Here is a 16,979-nt window from a genome sequence, read left to right as displayed (position 1 = left end):
ATTATAGATAGAAAATGCATAATGCTAGCAATTAAGCTTCTATGGAATGCAGATATACGGTATGGTATTTTTATGAAGAAATATATCCATATTAAATAACCTGAGCTTTAGAAAAAGAAAGCTGGGGTCTTAATAAAAACTTTAAAAAACCCCTCATATTGTAAAGGTAGAAATCCCTCAACATGAAGGCTTGTGGGGCCTAATTCCAATGCTCTCAATAATTATTATGTAAATTTAGATTAAATTTTCTGAAATCAATGGATTTGCTTTATTAGTACAACCGGGGAAAAAAAATTGTCCCACTCGATAACTGATGTTAATGAACATCTATCCAGGCATTTCAAGATAAAAGTCTGAGACAATAGATGCAATCTCTTATACTGATTAATATGTGAGAATACTGATAGGTCTCAACTTCCAGCTCAGGTATTACATTTGGATTCCAGAACAATATTGAGAAAGTTATTGCAAATACTCAAGCTTTAAGAGAATATTGCCCTTAAAGACGTATAGAGAATAGTAAATAATATTTTAAATTATTTTGTCATATTCTTTGCTGCACAGAAAAAGGTGTTTTACACATGACATAGGCAACATCAAGACACCATCTAGAACAATTGCAGTCTACAATAATCCAGAAGGAAATTATGAAGTACAGAGAAACCTCAAAAGGCGGTAACATAAGAAAGAGGTATATTAAAAAGATCACAGCATAACTGAATGGTGTTATGTCATTGCAAAGCCTATTGTAATACTTTTAAATATTTCTTGACTTTTTTAGATTTCCTTAAAAGAAAAATTTATATGAATAAACTGATCTTTGTGAGTTATGCAGTAAATATAATGAAAATAAAAACACAAAAATCCATTTTAAATACAAAATAGACTAAAATACTTTAAGCAATCATTTTTGTATTTTTCATTTAAACCTTCAGAATATCAGCAGTTTTTGTTTCTGTACATGGCTGAACATGCATTTGCTTGGTGAGAGCATAGAGAAATTAGAAATTCTTCTTGAATAACAGACTTGACTACCTGTGGAATTTACTTTCCAAAGTACTGAATTCCTGTTAGAATTAAATTCAAAACCAAAACATACTATCTTTTTCTCAGCTGTGTTTTTATACATTTTCAGCCTCTTGTGGGACAGTTAAAGACAATTTTCACAGGTCTTGTTCAAGTGAGTTGACCCTGTGGAATTTCCCACTGATTTCAGATTGTTGCATTCAACAACTCCAAAATGGTGTTTGGATCTTGTCTGAATTAAGTCATCTTCAATAGTCGGGCACACAAACTCCCTATTTAAAAATGGGGACTTTAAAATTGATTAAGTTAATTAGAAGAATCATCATCAGTGACAGATTTCTCATTTCCCTTCAGTGCCAGCAGCAGTAGAAGAGGTCTTGAAATCACAGGATACCAGAGAGTGAAGGATTTCTGCAAGGAGCTACAAAGCTGCTTCCTGAGATCCCCATCGGAAACAAAGAAAACAGCAGGTGGACAGAGAGGTTTGTGTGAACAAGGCTGGGGTAGGCACCACATTGGTCTAGGGGACAAACCCCAAAAGGGCTGTACCCAGTGCCTCTCAGGAAAGCAGTACCTCAAAGTTTAAACCTCCTCAAAGGCATCTTTCCTGACACAGCTTTGGCCATGGGATCTGATCTGTACAGTTTGGCCTCCATGGTGAACTAAGAGAACAAAGACCCCAAACAATGGGGGCACCTGAAAAATGTGGTTCGTATTCCTCTGAGCACCAACCTTTGCCCAAGAGGTCCACATACTAATAATTCACTTTGCAGTAAGACAATCTTTATTAAGGTCAAAATAACACTGGAACAAAAAATATAAATCATTCTTAAACTGAAGAACAGTGTCAGGTGGGGGAATAAATATAAATTGACACATAAATTACAACCACAATATATGTATAAAATCAGCAACATAATGTAATTGATGAGAGTATAGCCTATGATCCCATAATTCAAGATGCCAGTACGTCCAACAAACATGTATAATTATAATAAAGCCAGGTTTTCCAGAGTGACCTATTTGGAAAACATATTGTTATTATTAGGTTGCTAGTGCATTCACTGGATGTAAATCAATCTCTTCACTGTAGGTGTTGACAGTGGTAGTTCTAGACATGACAAAACTTTATGATACGAGAGCATCAGCAGTCCCACCTGCAGGATTAATTCATTATTTATATGTCTGGGTTTTTTGACCAAGACAACTCCTGAAGATGTTAGCTTTTTGCTGTCTTAGTGTGGCCTTTCCCTTGTTATACAGCCTTTTCCTTTACCCTTTACTCAGTATTAATTACCTGCTGCTTTTCATGCCATTAACTTGGCTTCTTCTCTGAGGCAAAGTTGCAGTTAGGTTCAAAATACATTTAGTCCTTTTTTTATTGCTGGCTGGAGAGGTTACAGAGTTGTTAGCTGACTTCAAGGCAATGAAACATGTAGCCCTGCTATTTTGTTACAGTGAGACCTTATGTTAATGTTTGACCATGGCTTCAAGGAAGGCCTGTGCCAACAGTCATCTAAGGCAATGATGCAATTTATTGCTAGAAGGCTTCCTTTCACCAGGGCGTGAACACTCAGCAAGGACTGCCATTTAGCCAGTTTTGACAACCCAGCTCACTGATGATGAGCATCTTTGGCTTGACAATATTGTGAAGTTTAAGCAGCAGGTTGTGCAAAGATGGGGGCTATGCAGACATTTCTTTGTGGCTCATTTTTATAGGTGAGATTTGCAGCAGGGATGATCAACCCAAATACATGTCAGTTGGACGGATAAGGCTGATATTCAATTTAGCCATCATTGGTCTGAATCTCATATGTGCTAAAGGGTTTTTTAATTGTTCTGAATGCTTTCCCACTGCTGACACTCAAAACTTTGTGTACACAGCCCAGAGGATCAGTCATGCCACCAGTGTCACACAGATGGCAAAGGAGACAAGAGAGTCTGCTGCAATCATCCAGGGAGAATGTCTTAATTATCACCCCCTCTAACCTGAGAAGGTGGCAGTAGATACACTCCCCCCTTGGCCTTCCAGACTCCTTCAGGTAGTTCAGAGGTAATTTGGCACGATGAGAGGGAAAGACATACATGCTCTGAAGCTGGCTTTCCCTCCCTTACTTATATGCCCCAAAATGCATCCACTTGTCTGTGGTGTCTCTTTGGTCCTTTGAAAAGGAGGGAGCTCTTGTGCTTGTGCTGGTGATTCCCAATGAGTTTCATGATTTAAATCGGGAAAGAAAAGAAATCAGAAAGGCATTATTGCTTTCTCATTCTCTTGAGTCTCTGGAGTTGTGTTATTATCTTCATGTGCTATGGTGAATGGAACAAGTAAATAACTTATGCCATGCCTGAATTAGTACTTCCAAAGCAGGCAAATTTAATTAAACTACAAGACAAAGACATAAAGAGCACCTCATCCTCCTCTAATTCAGAACACTTACAAATTTCGTTAGTAAATTCTAGAATGGCTTACTATTCTGTGCTTTATTTTGAAGTTCTGGACACTGTCCAAAGTAAAAAATAAGTAATTTTTTAAGTAAATAAGTAAATCATCCCAGTATACCCTTAACTCAGCTTCCAATTGCACAACAAAAGATTCCATACTTTTCAAAAACACTAAGATCTTAGGTGCAGATAGCATCCCTCCCCTTCCCTGGCTCCCCATAACCCTCTCACTGCCTGATCTGTGGCTGGTTTCACTGCCCTCCCATTACTGGGGTCAGCTAAGCAGAACAGGGCAAGACACAGGAGTTTGTTTTTGAGGGGTTGATAAGTGACCTGTAGGCTTCATCTGCATTGTTTGTGTCCCTTTAATTTTGTTAGGGGCTGGAATGGAAAAGCCAAGAAAAGAGAAGAAAATAAAAGAAACCTTGGCTTTCAGTGATGTCTTCCCCAAACACCTTATTCAGGATCAGTCTGTTAAATCCTTCCAATGTATTGTAAAGGTCAGGTTAGGCTTCAGATTTATGATGAAAATGCATTATTTTAACTCAACAGCACACAGTACTTGGTCCAGTGTCTAGTGTAGTCAATTGTGTTTCATTTAGTGCAACTTTCGTTTGACTTCAGGCAAGACTGTTGTTCTTGATGTAGTAACCTATTTATTTCTGTAGTTCTCTTTTTTATAGCTATTATTTTGGAAAAAAGGAGTTACTTTTTTTTTTTTTTCCTGCAAATTTTCACCAGTGAAATGCATGAAAACAGCGTGAATGAAGCTGTAGATAAAGCACAGTAAGAAAGACAACCTTTACAAGGCCTCAGAGAAACTTCATTTTCTCCCACCACCCTCTTTTTCTTTTTTCATCAAATAAAATAAGTTACTTATTTCTTCCTTGTGCTTACTTTAGAGCGCTTTTAATTTTATTTTTTTTTTATGGACAGCTGTTTGTCATGCTCTGAAGGTTAAAGTTGGACTTAAGCAGATTACACTGTAGAATGAAATGTAAAGTGAGGATTTTTTCAGCACATAGACAGGTATTTTATGTACTGCTATTCTGGTGGAAGGTTATTTTTTTAAAACAGTTCATAAAGTGACTGTGTTGTGACCGGAAATTGTTTCTAGACGTCAACTACTAGCTACTTTCTCCCTCCTGCTCTCATTTATACTTTATAAGTTATACTTTATAAATACTTTGGAAAAAAAAAAAACCAACATCTTTTTGGCTTCACTAATAGGAACATAAGAACAAATTCACTAAAGAGTAGTGATGTTTCACTGTGTTACCTGTGCCCTTGCTAATCTTTCTAGTCTTTGTGGTTTTTAAATGTTATCATGGTTATTTTCTCTCCCTTATCTTTTAAAATTTTCTTCCAGAAACACAAGCTGAAGACAAAGGTAAAAATCATTGAATTCTCTATGAAAAAAAGTCATCTTGCTTCCATCTTTCTTTTTCTTCCTAATGTTGATGATCTTACTCCTCTTCCATAGTTCAAAACCATATTTGTGGCTACCAATAAGTCACAGGCTTTCAGCCAAGCGTCACTCATGTCTTCAGCCTTCTATGCCACTAATGATCCCTAAAACCCCTTTGGGGTTACAATATTTACACCTTCACAACTAGATAGCTGAGGAAAAATAAAGTAGGCAGAGCCTGCTGAATTATTTTGGCATTTAAACTACCTTCCTGCACTGAAACTGCAGGCACATCAGTTCCACTTAGAAGAAAGTTAGTCAGTAATGAAGTCATCAGTGTCTCGTGTCGGTGCAGTGCACTGAGCTGTCAGAAGTTGTCTCGTGGCTCTTGTTCCTCTCTGTTTTCCTTTGTCACTGTTATTTTGTGTCTTCCAACTTCCCTCCCACTCCAACAGTCAGGGCAACTCAAGGCAAAGGCTGTTTCAAAGACTTCAGATGTGCTACTGAGATGTTTAACATCTTCCATCATCCTAGACATTGAAGTAGATGAGCAAAACCATGATCATAGAGCAGAGAAAACTAAAAGAAAATCTCAGTTATGTAGAGTCCATTGTTCAAAACCCTGTCTAGAGCAGGTGGAGCCTCCTATGACATTTTGTATGCACGAAGACACATCTGAAACTATCTTTATCAACAGAATCTTAAATTTCTCTTTTTTACTTAGAGCAAAGTAAGGCAACACATTTGTACATGACTTCACATAATCCTCTGTGTAAACATTCTATAAACCTAATTAACAGGAAATTTTGAGAAATAGCCAACAGAAAACAGAGCACCAGAATGAAATTTAAAAAATAAAGATGATGAAGAGGACTATCTAAAGGAATTTGTTATCACTTTGGAGTCATTTAAGAGCAGCAAAACAATTCTGTTCAGTAATTTTCAGACTTGGAGAGTTAATGTGTTTTGGGAGATAGGAAGTAAAGGAGATGACAAGATCAAGTGCTTTAAATGATGTAAAAATAAATGAGCCAGTGTTGAAATGTGAAAGACTCACTTTCTACCTGCCACATCCATTGTGACTCTAGATATTCTCTTCTGTTTTGGAATAAAAGTCCACATGGTAGTTTACTGCCATGAAAAAAAAAAAAAAAAGACACAGATACTTTGCTGTTTCCACTACATCATTAAATCAATTTAGAGCTGCTGCAACATGCTTTGCACAAGAAAGGATGTATTTCTCTGCAAGTCTTGTTTCCTAGCTTTATTAAACTGTGTAGACAAGAATCATGCATGACCTGCAAAGGGTATAAGGTCAGCTGGGTTACATCACTGTTGGTATGTGAACCAGCTGTCAAAAATGCAATAGCAATATACTCTGGGAGATTACGGAGCTGGACGACTCTAACATATGCAAAACACAGAGAGTGTTTTTTAAAAGAGGTGTGCGCTGTCATCAACATTGCAGAGCAGAGCAACTAAATTCCTTCAGTGAATTTTCAAAACATACCTTGTAGCATTAAGAGACATACAACCTTCTTAAATTCAGCCTATTGATTTAAAAATACAATTATTTTAGGAAGTTATTGGCAGTTTCAGCTTTGTAAGTAACCAAGTCCTGGTACACAAATTCTTGGTGCTTTTCATGTCACATTGAGCACGATCTCCACGCTATTCAGAAGTCTGTACTGCTTCTGCAACCCTAATACTGTGAAAGACAACACCTTGCCGCTAGTTCACCCAAAATGTGTGAAAATTTATGATGCATTTGCAAACTGTTTTGATCAATTTTGCAAAGATCATGTAACTAAATTCAGAAAATTCCTCCATACTACTAAATAATTCACTGTAGTAATAATAATTCTACCACAGTGGAGAGTTCAGTGAAAATTAGAAGCAAAATCAGATAGTAGATATAATAACTAGGTCAGAACTGGAGAGGCTTTTGTGATCTTGTGTTTAACATTGTCATTGGCCCATCATACAATGTCAGTCACTAGCTTCCACCCAGGGAAGTGCTCCAAGGGGGTGCTGGAATTTCAAGACGACTTTTCAGAGCTCAGTGCAAGCCTCCACAGTGATTTGGCTACATGCTAACCGTTGCTTCAGAATACGTGGTATTACTTATGCCCTTAATCACTGTCTTGAAACAGGACCTCAGTTTCTTAATTGTTCATGGACTCCAAATTCAACTTTCTTAGAGAAGGTTGTAATTTTCATTTAATTTGCAATCTGCTTCATCAAGCTGCCATCTTCTGTGTTTCTCTTTGCAAGTACAGTAAAAGTAGACAATGTACAGTTTACCTTAAAGTGTTACCCAACATCTACTGAAATCCTGATCCTTTAAGGCAGTGTATTTCCTGTACACACATGTATCTCACTAGCAGCTGTTCCCAAACATATGAAGTCTCTTATTTTCAGGTTTTTCCCACTGCTTTCCCATGCTTTTCTTTTTTTCCTACTGACAACCATGTCACATAAAAACGTTGTCAGATTAGCTTCTAATGGCTTCGAAATGTATCATAGGAGTGGGAAAAAGCATTTCAAGGGTCTGACTTGTTGCTTATGCTAGTATGGTACTTCTTGGCAAACAAGTTATGAAAAAAATGAAACCAACCGTGAATATTTGAATTTTCGCGGTATGACTAACACAAATACAAACCTCTACAAGTAGTACATACCTTTTAAAAATATTTCTGCTACAAAATGAAGGTAGAAGAGTGTGTGTGCATGAAGAACTAAAACTTTTAGTAAGAAAAATGTACATGTTTATCAGACTATTCAGTTTAGAAACAACATAAAGTGATAAATGAATATTGTTGCCACATTAAAGATTTTTAGCTACAAAAGTTACAGTAGGAAAATAAATGCCAAGTATTTTACCTACATCAACTTGATAGAAATTTCAGGTCGTCCATTTGAGCAGCAATGAATGACAATAAAATGCAAGGTATTAGTCATACAGAATAGTTTGTAAATACCATGTAGAATCAATTGCTGGAAACTCTTTGGTAGATATTATAAACAAGTGATGTATTTGTAGAAATTAGGCTGACTTACTGGCAGAAAGACGTGTTACATTTTCAGGTATTCTTTGCAATGAATCATTCAACCAGCTGTACCATGTTCTTATTCAATATTAATGTATATTGCTAATGTTTACATATAGCAATGAAACGTACTCTGTGGGAAAATGAAGATTTATAACACATTTGTCATACAGTTTTCTTTGTCAAATCACTAAATGTGATTCACCCATTTTAAGTTTCATCTCTTCCAGTAGAAATGTGTGGGTTTATGCAGTCTGTTGCCCTACAGCAATGATCTTCAGACCAGAATTTGGTAGACTGCAAAAGAGCCTAAGAAAATGAAATCTAATGACAGAAGAATTAACATCACTGTGCGGAAGTTCTGTATTAAAAGTTTTTGAGATCATAGTACCAGAAAACAGTAAGGTTTTTATTTCAGTATCAGTAAGACATAAAATTTTCCAGATCATTGTGCTGTTTATCATGAAAATACAAGATTAATTTTAGAAATTCAAGATGGATAGTTTTACCACAGAATTCTGCAGACTTTTCTCCTAAGTGATATACCTCAAAGGTATTTTCATTACCAACTGAATTATACTATCCCTTTCTACGTCTTATTCTTCCTGATTGTCCCCTCTTGCAACATCATGGTATCCACATATTCCTTAGTATTATCACTTCTCCAGTATTTGCAGTGTATCATTGTGTCCCTTCGTTAATGGTCACCTATACATGCTACACACTGGTAGCTGTTTTAGAAGAGTCCAAAATTTTTCACCATAGGAATATTCCCAGCTTCTTTCACCAATAAAAATGCTCCAGGTGTTAACTCTAGACTTAGCTTCCAAAAACAACTGCCTTGTCCCAACTTTTAGTAGTACAAATAACTATCATAAATACCACCATCATTATTCATAATTATAAAATTTGAAGTCTTCAGATGGAGATTTTCAGACTGGCCTCCATACTATATGACTCAGAGAATATTTTTCAGCAGACAATAAATTCTGTGAATGTCAGATTTTTTGTATGGTGAGGAGAAGATTAGTATTGAATTGTGAGACTGCTTTTGGCCAAAATGTTGGGAAAAATAGAATATGTTAAAGTACAGAAAAGTTTTTTTCTGCACAGTATTTTTGTTTTCAGAATTGTCCAAATATTTAAAAGGAACTGCAAGGAAGAAGAAAAAATATTAAATTATCCTAAAAATGATACCAAATGGAGGCCTAATCTAGGTTATACTTGTATATCTCTAATACCTGAGTGCCTGAGCAGCAGGAATGTGTTGATCCTCAAAAGTCCTTTGGCAAGTGGAGTATTACTGCCCCATTTTACAGATGGGATGGTGGGTCAGAGGGGGACAGTTGTTCATTGTTCACAAACACTGCCACTGACGTAAACACATCAGTCCTTCCTTCATCTCATCCCACCCCAGCATTACCCTTCTCTGTGTGCCACTAGAAGCATTTGTACCACCACCAATCAAATCCTAAGATAGATACCTTCTTGTGTTAAAAATGAAATTATTTCATTGTTTGTGGAGAGGGAGATGGCTGGGGCATTTCCAGCACATGTGTCCTGCCTTGGGTCCCTGTGTGGCACCTCTACTGACTGTACTGCTTCTCTTGGTGTCAGGTCTGGACCTCCTTAGCATGGAAAAACCTGTGCTAAAGCCTGTGTGAGACTGAAACCCATGTGCTTGATGTGCAAATATGTCTCTGGTAAAGCAAGGAAACAACTGCAGCTGCATCTTCTAAACTTGAGGCAGTAACTAATGGCTGGATCAACCTTCCTCTCAGTTCTGAGCTGGAAGCCTCCCTAACTCAAAGTACAAGTTTCTAGAGCTGCAGAGCACGCAGCAATAGTCAACAAAAAATTATTAAGTGCACAGGTAATATGAGTAATCTTATTAACAACCTTCCGGGACTAACTCTAGTATTACTAAATTTACTGTATGCCAATAATATTTAAACTAAGATCCTTAGCTGATCTTTCTTTTATTTTGTTAGTGAAAGTCAAAAACAAAGGACAAAGGGAAAAATTGAGCCCATTACAGGAAGTGTAACTGGAACTGTTTAAAAATATTTGAATGTGTAGCTCTGCGTATAGTTTACAATGTTAAGTAACAGCAGTTATAACATTACTTCTCTGTAGAGTAGAAAGAATGGTCAGCAGGAAAGAAGTATGATATATATCTGCTGACATTTTGTTGCCACATACACAGGCAGAAATATCACTTCTATTTTATGCTGAAATTGTGGGCATTTTGGGACAGTGACCTGACCATATAGCAGCCCCCTGTAACAGTACGTCTTCAAAGCAAAGTTGTTTTTCAACTTTTCTTTCAGCTCTGCATTTTACTCTGTTCATAAGGTCCACAGACAAACTCTGATGCTGTCAGTCTCTGTGGGATAATGGGGTTGAAAAGAGAGGTTAGAGGCAGATTTTCACCTTCTTTCAGCTTTCTCATTTTCCCAGTTTACAGATGAAGACGCGGCTCACAGGCACAGAGGCTTTTCGGAAGCAGCTTGAAGGCATCACACTTGTCCCTAGGCCATTGGTTAGTCACCTTAAGCTAGATGACCCCTCTCCAAGGCCATGCCATGGACATCATTATCCACTATTTGTAGCAACAAAGTCCCCCAAAGAATTAGGTTTGGTACAACTCTACTTACTGCAATGAGAAAGGATTAGGAGAGATGCCCTGTGAAGGCCAGTAGAAATATCTAGGGGAGCAGGAAGCACCCAAGTAATGAGGATGCATTAGCCCAGTGTAGCTTGGCAGCCTGGCTCCTCACACTTTGCCTCAGCTGAAGCTGGTGCTCAAAGCCAAGGGCCAATGTACTGGCTGGCTCTGCAGTGAAGACGTGCTTAATGGGGCTATTACATTTTCCACATAAGGGAAATCCACCACTATTTATATCCAGCTTAGTACTTCAGATTCAGGCAGAATACTTCTGAAACTGCAGCCATCCAATATTAATAGCATCTGTCTTGCAGATTAACTATCACATTGTGTTTTTATTTAAACATCATCACTGAGCAATCACTCACTAAATTATTTAAAGGAAACAAAAAAAAAATTGTTTTGAGGTCACAAGAAGGATGTCAGTGGGCCAGTATTACTAAGCATTTTAAAACCTGGAAGATTTCATTTTAAGGAACTGTAATAATGCCTTTCTTTGGCATATGTAATTTTATATTTTATATTTATGAAGATGGACATTTCTGAAGTGTTTAATGAGCAGCAATATAGTTGCTTGGTTAAAATGCAGAGCCTTATACTATTTTTAATATTATCCAGTAAGTAACTCAGTGCCATACGCTTCTGTAGTTTGATTGCCAAAGAATGCAGCAAGTTGCTTTGGAGGCTGCCTCCAAACTCCGCACCCCAGCCAAAACCACGTCTGTGGTACAGAGCTATTGATGTCCTACCAGCATGGAGCATAAAAATGGACCCACAGAGAAGTTACACAGAGGCTCTGCTAACTCCATTGAACGGGATGTGGCTTGGAGCAATGTATGGAATCAGGGCAAAGCTTAAATACTAGACATGCTACACTGGAATAAAACAGTACAATCTTGCAAACAGTGAGGTGCTTATTTCTCTTGGTTGCCGGATCTCCAAAGCATAAGCCACATACTAAACTTTAATGCACCACCTTAGGGTACATTAAATGTTTTGGACTGGCAAGAGAGCCATTTCACTTTTAATTTCTGCCACCTACCTCTCGATAGGTATAGGTGACTGAGCTAGAAATGTGTGCATGAAGGGTAGAGGATGTGAAAATAAAAATGAAATTATCATCAGCAATAAAGTGTGAACATGAACAGAAGCTGAAGAGATCTGTTAGCTGTACACCTACATTGATTTTGTCGTCTTGCTTTGCACTATATGGCTTATTTAATACAATGTTTATCTGTTAGGAATAGTATTTAAACCTTTACTTTTTATTTGTTTATCATACTGGCTCAAGATTAAGATCTCATTTTGCAATGACTGAATTGCTTCCATATACTGTAACAACTAAGCACTTCTGTTCCCATCTCATTTTTTTGACACCTTGCAAAATAGTCCTATTGCTTGGTAATTGTGAGGAGCCAAAAAAAATCCCCAGTGTTTTCATTCAGCATCTGGGTACTCACTGATGAGCCCTGCACTAATGGGAGCCCTGCTATAATTTAAAAACCAGGCCCAAAGATGTGTACTAGAGCAATAGTGCAGTTTCCGCGGCACTGTCATCCTGTGAGGACTGCAGTAATCAAGAGACTTATTATGATAACAAATTGCTTCATTTCTAAATCAGTTCATTTTGCTGTAGTAGTGTTGATTTTATTCTAGAAGTGTGATGTGATGAAGACTCTAAGCTCAAAACCTAGCTGTGTTTTTCTGGCTGCAATAGCTGGTCTATAAAAGACGAAGACTCTCTACAGGCTTTCCTTTGTTAAATGAAGACAGATAAAAATATTCTCTCTCCTGTCAACAAAGCAGCTGGACCTCCAGTGCCTAATATGATAGAAAACAACAATTAAAATAAAATTTACCTCACGCATATGCCAGTCTTAGCCTATCTGGACATTTTCTATATAATTTAATATTTTTGGCCTAAAAACAATAATGCTTGAGGAGGGACATAAATGGAAACAAAGGAGCAACAAATCTGAAGCAGATGTTAGGAAGCACTCCCAGCACAGGATAGCTGATGTGCTGAAAAGCTACCTGGGGGCAGGACATTAAAAGACGTCTCTCAAGAAAGCCTGTGAGGAACAGCAGAACAACGGAGGAGAGCTTGATCCAGATACCTCCTCATCCTCCACACCTCTCACTTCACCACCTTGGGGGATTCTGCTTTTCTTACACAACACGATTCTGTTGCCCATTCAAGCCCACTTTAGAACAGAAGTAAAAATGTGAGGGAGAAATTTTGAGTGAATTTCAGATGAAAGGAGTAAAAAGGAATAAAAGCACTGTTGTATTCTTTCCCATCTAACAGAAATAGGCAAGTTTGTCCCAGGATAAGTCTTTGACGGGACTAAAACTCACTATTTAGTATCCATCCATGCCATTAGTATTTTGTTCATTAATCAGGTAATTTTCACCGTTGGAAAATGAATCTTTAACCACTGCTAATGACCATGTTGATAGCTACACAATTCATAGTGCAGTTTTTAGGACTGTCTCTAAAATACCAAAATTACTACCTGTTGAATAAGGCACCTAACCCTGTGCAGCTCATTCAGCTATCCTTACTGATTAACATTTAAGGCATCCTGTAAAGTAATTTTCAGTCATTCAAAACCAGGGGAAGGACAGGCCTAGCAAAAGAGAAAATGAGTCAGAAAGCAACATGGATTTCTTTGTCAGGGACCTCAGGACTCAATCCTTGATTCCCACTCCCAGTCTGCTATGATTACCTTGTCAAAGAAGTCATTTGAGTGTTTCTGTCTCTTTTTAAATGTGGATGGAAACACACAGGGAAATTCATTTGTTCAGGAAATCAGAGGGTTTGTAATGAGTGGTTCAGGGGATGATTTTAAATTCTCTGCACACCTAAATCCTCCAGACGCTCTTCAGACCCTATTTATTATTGCCCATGGGGCACATGCCAAGGGACCAGAATATAAGCTCTGCATTGCTGAGCCCAGAGACAGTCTAGGTAATGAAGCCTGAATTACAAGATAGCACTTGTGACTTATGAGTAACTAAAAGACAAAGCTTTAGCAGCAATGTTCTTGATCATCAGCTCCAGAAGGGAAAACTCCATCAACTCCAGTTAACTGATGTTTCAAGAGTGACAGGTTCTAGTCCATCCTCACAGGTAGCAGCAGGAAAGAGTGGTGCTTTTTTGGAATGGAGCTTTAACCAGCTCCTGTTCAGAGTCTGTTCAGGATCATTTCATATGTTCATGGGACAGGGGCAAAATGCAGAACCCCTCACTACCTTCTCTTTTGTGAAGACTTGTTAAGTATACCAGCTGCCACTGAGAAGGGAATAACTCAAGGAAGAGGTGATTTGGTAGGCAGAAGTGGGTATCATGTCTGCAGTGACTTCTCTTTCTGTCTGGTAGATCAGTGCACATGGCTTTAGACCGGACAAAGATGCATAGTGTGGACTACTTTCTGTCCATACATCACAATCTCCATCTTTCTGAAGCAAGATGGCAATCTGACACAAGGAAATACACCAATGCCAAATGTGGATTGAGTGCTTTAGCATTTTCTCCCCTCTGCCAAGAGCATGGGCTAATGCTGTGGGTGCTTTGACAACATGTGATGGATCGCAGTCACACAGTCTCTTCCCTTCATGCTAGGTCTGCATCCTCTCCTGATTACTCTTACAATTATTTTGTTTTTAATGGTCTAACTTGTTTCTTATTTCATGTTTTCAATTGCTCTGGATGCATTGATTCTCACTAAGAGATCAGGCAGCAAAGAAATGATAAGAGAATAAAACACAAGAGTTTCTAAGAAGTAGCTCATTATTGGCCAAAGTCTCCAGTGTGTAACTGTTTCACATGCGCAAGACTTCAGTTTTGCAGAGGCTCTGAGTACAAGACATGATACTATGTTGATACTTAGTCATTAGTATGGTGTCTGTGTCTTTACAGTGATTACTAATATAGATATTATCTGCATTTTTCTGAAACTATATGTACTTTTATCTAAGTAGAAATATTCATTTATGCTCTATAGGTAGAATTTTGATTACAAACACACAAAGTCTGCTTTCTTCCTGATCCAGAAATACTCTTGTTTAAAACTACATAATTCTGTGCTACAGAAGAGATGCAGCATCAGAATTCAAAGCAAAAAATTTCCATGTCCACTGGGAAAACCGGTTATTTTCTTGTTGAGGTCAGCCCACTAAGCAAAACATTTACATTACTCAGAATCAGCAAGCAGTCAACATGCTTCAAAATGGATGTAGTTGTGTTAAAACCTGATGCATATCCTTGCTTTGCAACGGTCACCGCAATGAAAATCCTTTACAGCTGTCATGTGTGTAGACGACACAAATGATGCCTGAAGGGGATATGCTTTACTTATGATATGTTAATTTTTCATGACAGATAACGCACACATAGCCAGTCAAGTAACAAGGGTGTGTCAAACCAGGCTTTGCATATACATTATATGATCCCATTTCAGTAAACAAATTCTGAATAACAAAATGAGAAGGCTTCTAGTTTCTGAAAATAAAATCTCTTCTTATGAGGGCAATTATTTGCAGACATAGTATGTGTGTGCTGTGGTGCTTTAGCTGTGCATGTTCTGCCTGCCTTCTTCTTATCTCCTTCAGACTCTTTCTTCTGGTAGCTCATGCTCCTCCTTTGAAATCTCATGTAGGTTCCTGCATCTTGAGTGTTATCACACTTCACTGTTGTTCTGTCTTTTGAGCCAGCATATGCTGACTCATAGGACAGTAAGAGGTTATTAGGCCATAATTCTTTAAAGGGACATGTTTTTACTGCTGTCCTAGAGTGGCCTATGATGCTCAGGATCATAACACGTTCAGCTCTTCTGGCCCAATCTTGTCTGCTCTTTGCACTATTTACTTTGCTTGGGGTTTACTTCGTGTTTGCTGCTGCCTTCATCTGTTGGATGCTTTTGTGAGAAGCCTTCAGTTTCCTAACCCCAAGTCTTACTTGTGTATTTTCCAAATAGTTTAGCTTCCAGGCACTGAAGTGGTAAGTGGCTATAAACATGCAGTGCTTCCCCCTGCAAGTGAACCATGAGGCTCTGTGCAGAGCACAGCAACTGTTCTGGGCAAGGGACATGGAGAGAAGGATTTACCCCAAGATGAAATGATGTGCTTTATGCCAATATATATGAGTTAGGGCTATCACTCTAACATGATTTACAAAAAGGTGTTAGACAGATGGAGAGCTGAGTTTCACTGGCATAAAATGTATGCATGCAAGTCAGGTTGCAGACTAGTTCTTTACTGAAGCTAGCTGTGGAAAAGACACAATGGCTGTGATGGAATAAGGGACCCCAGAGCTCTGTTTCTTGTCTGCACAAGCTACCTAAATCACCATATGAATTACTAGGAACCCTGGCAGACTTTTTCTCCTTCTTCTAGTGGAGACAAAGGCAGAGATTCAGAACAGCAGAGTGGGAACTGATCTGCTGCTCATGCTTATGGGTTTTCAACCTCCCTGTAGCTTCAGGAAGCCCTGGAGTCACTTGGTCCTTTGGGTTTTTCCTTTATGTAGAAAAGCTGTGTGCTGCCCTTTCCCACAATAGGTTAGGCTGTAGTCTAACCATAAATTAATAAGTATTTTCAATATGCCCCAAACTCTGTAAAGTTGCCCAAAAACATAGTGAAGGTGTGGTCAAGGACGCAGGAGGGAATGGAACAAGACCCAAATAAACAAGCTAATAAGCAAGCCAAGAAGCCTACCAAAGGAAAACCAAGTTAACGCACAATGCCCTAAATCTGCTCTCTAGAGCAATCAGTGGTCTCTAATTTTTCATGTTCAGTGCCACATGCCGTATGTGAGCCATGACAAGACTCTGAGGAATCAGGGAAGCTGGAGTCTGGCTGGCATATGAAATCATTCCTGAAGTGCCACTGCCTGTGACACAAGGGATCGTTCCAACATCTTTGCTTGCCTACAGGACTTTTTTCTAACAGGTGCAACAGATGAACTTCTCTTAGAGCCTTCCTTGTGAGTAACCAGTGCCAGCCTGGGATGCCAGATGACAGAGGAAGGTGGCTTCGCTCATGCTAGCAGGACTCACAGCATTTTTGTGAATGAGCAGCAGGAACCTGCTCTTCTGTGGAAGGAAGTACTGAATGCTCTGATTTACTCTTGCCACGAGACTGTAAGCATGAAAGGCTGGGGCTTTCCAGCAGCTCTCTCCTGGCACATGAGCTCCACGGCATTCTCCAGGCTGAGAACCGCCCTGAATTGCAAAGGAAAATGTTACAGCTGAAGCTGGAAATCTGCTGCAGCTCCTGAGTGGTTTTTTGTGCCCCAAACTCTGCAGTGGCCTGATTGATTAAAACAGTGGCGGAGGATTAGCTCCAGCTCAAATCCCACCTACCATGGGAGGATACTGAGACA

The sequence above is a fragment of the Nesoenas mayeri genome, assembly GCF_963082525.1.
Source record: "Nesoenas mayeri genome assembly, chromosome: 3".
Classification (NCBI taxonomy): domain Eukaryota; kingdom Metazoa; phylum Chordata; class Aves; order Columbiformes; family Columbidae; genus Nesoenas; species Nesoenas mayeri.
Note: the sequence above shows the minus strand (reverse complement) of the source record.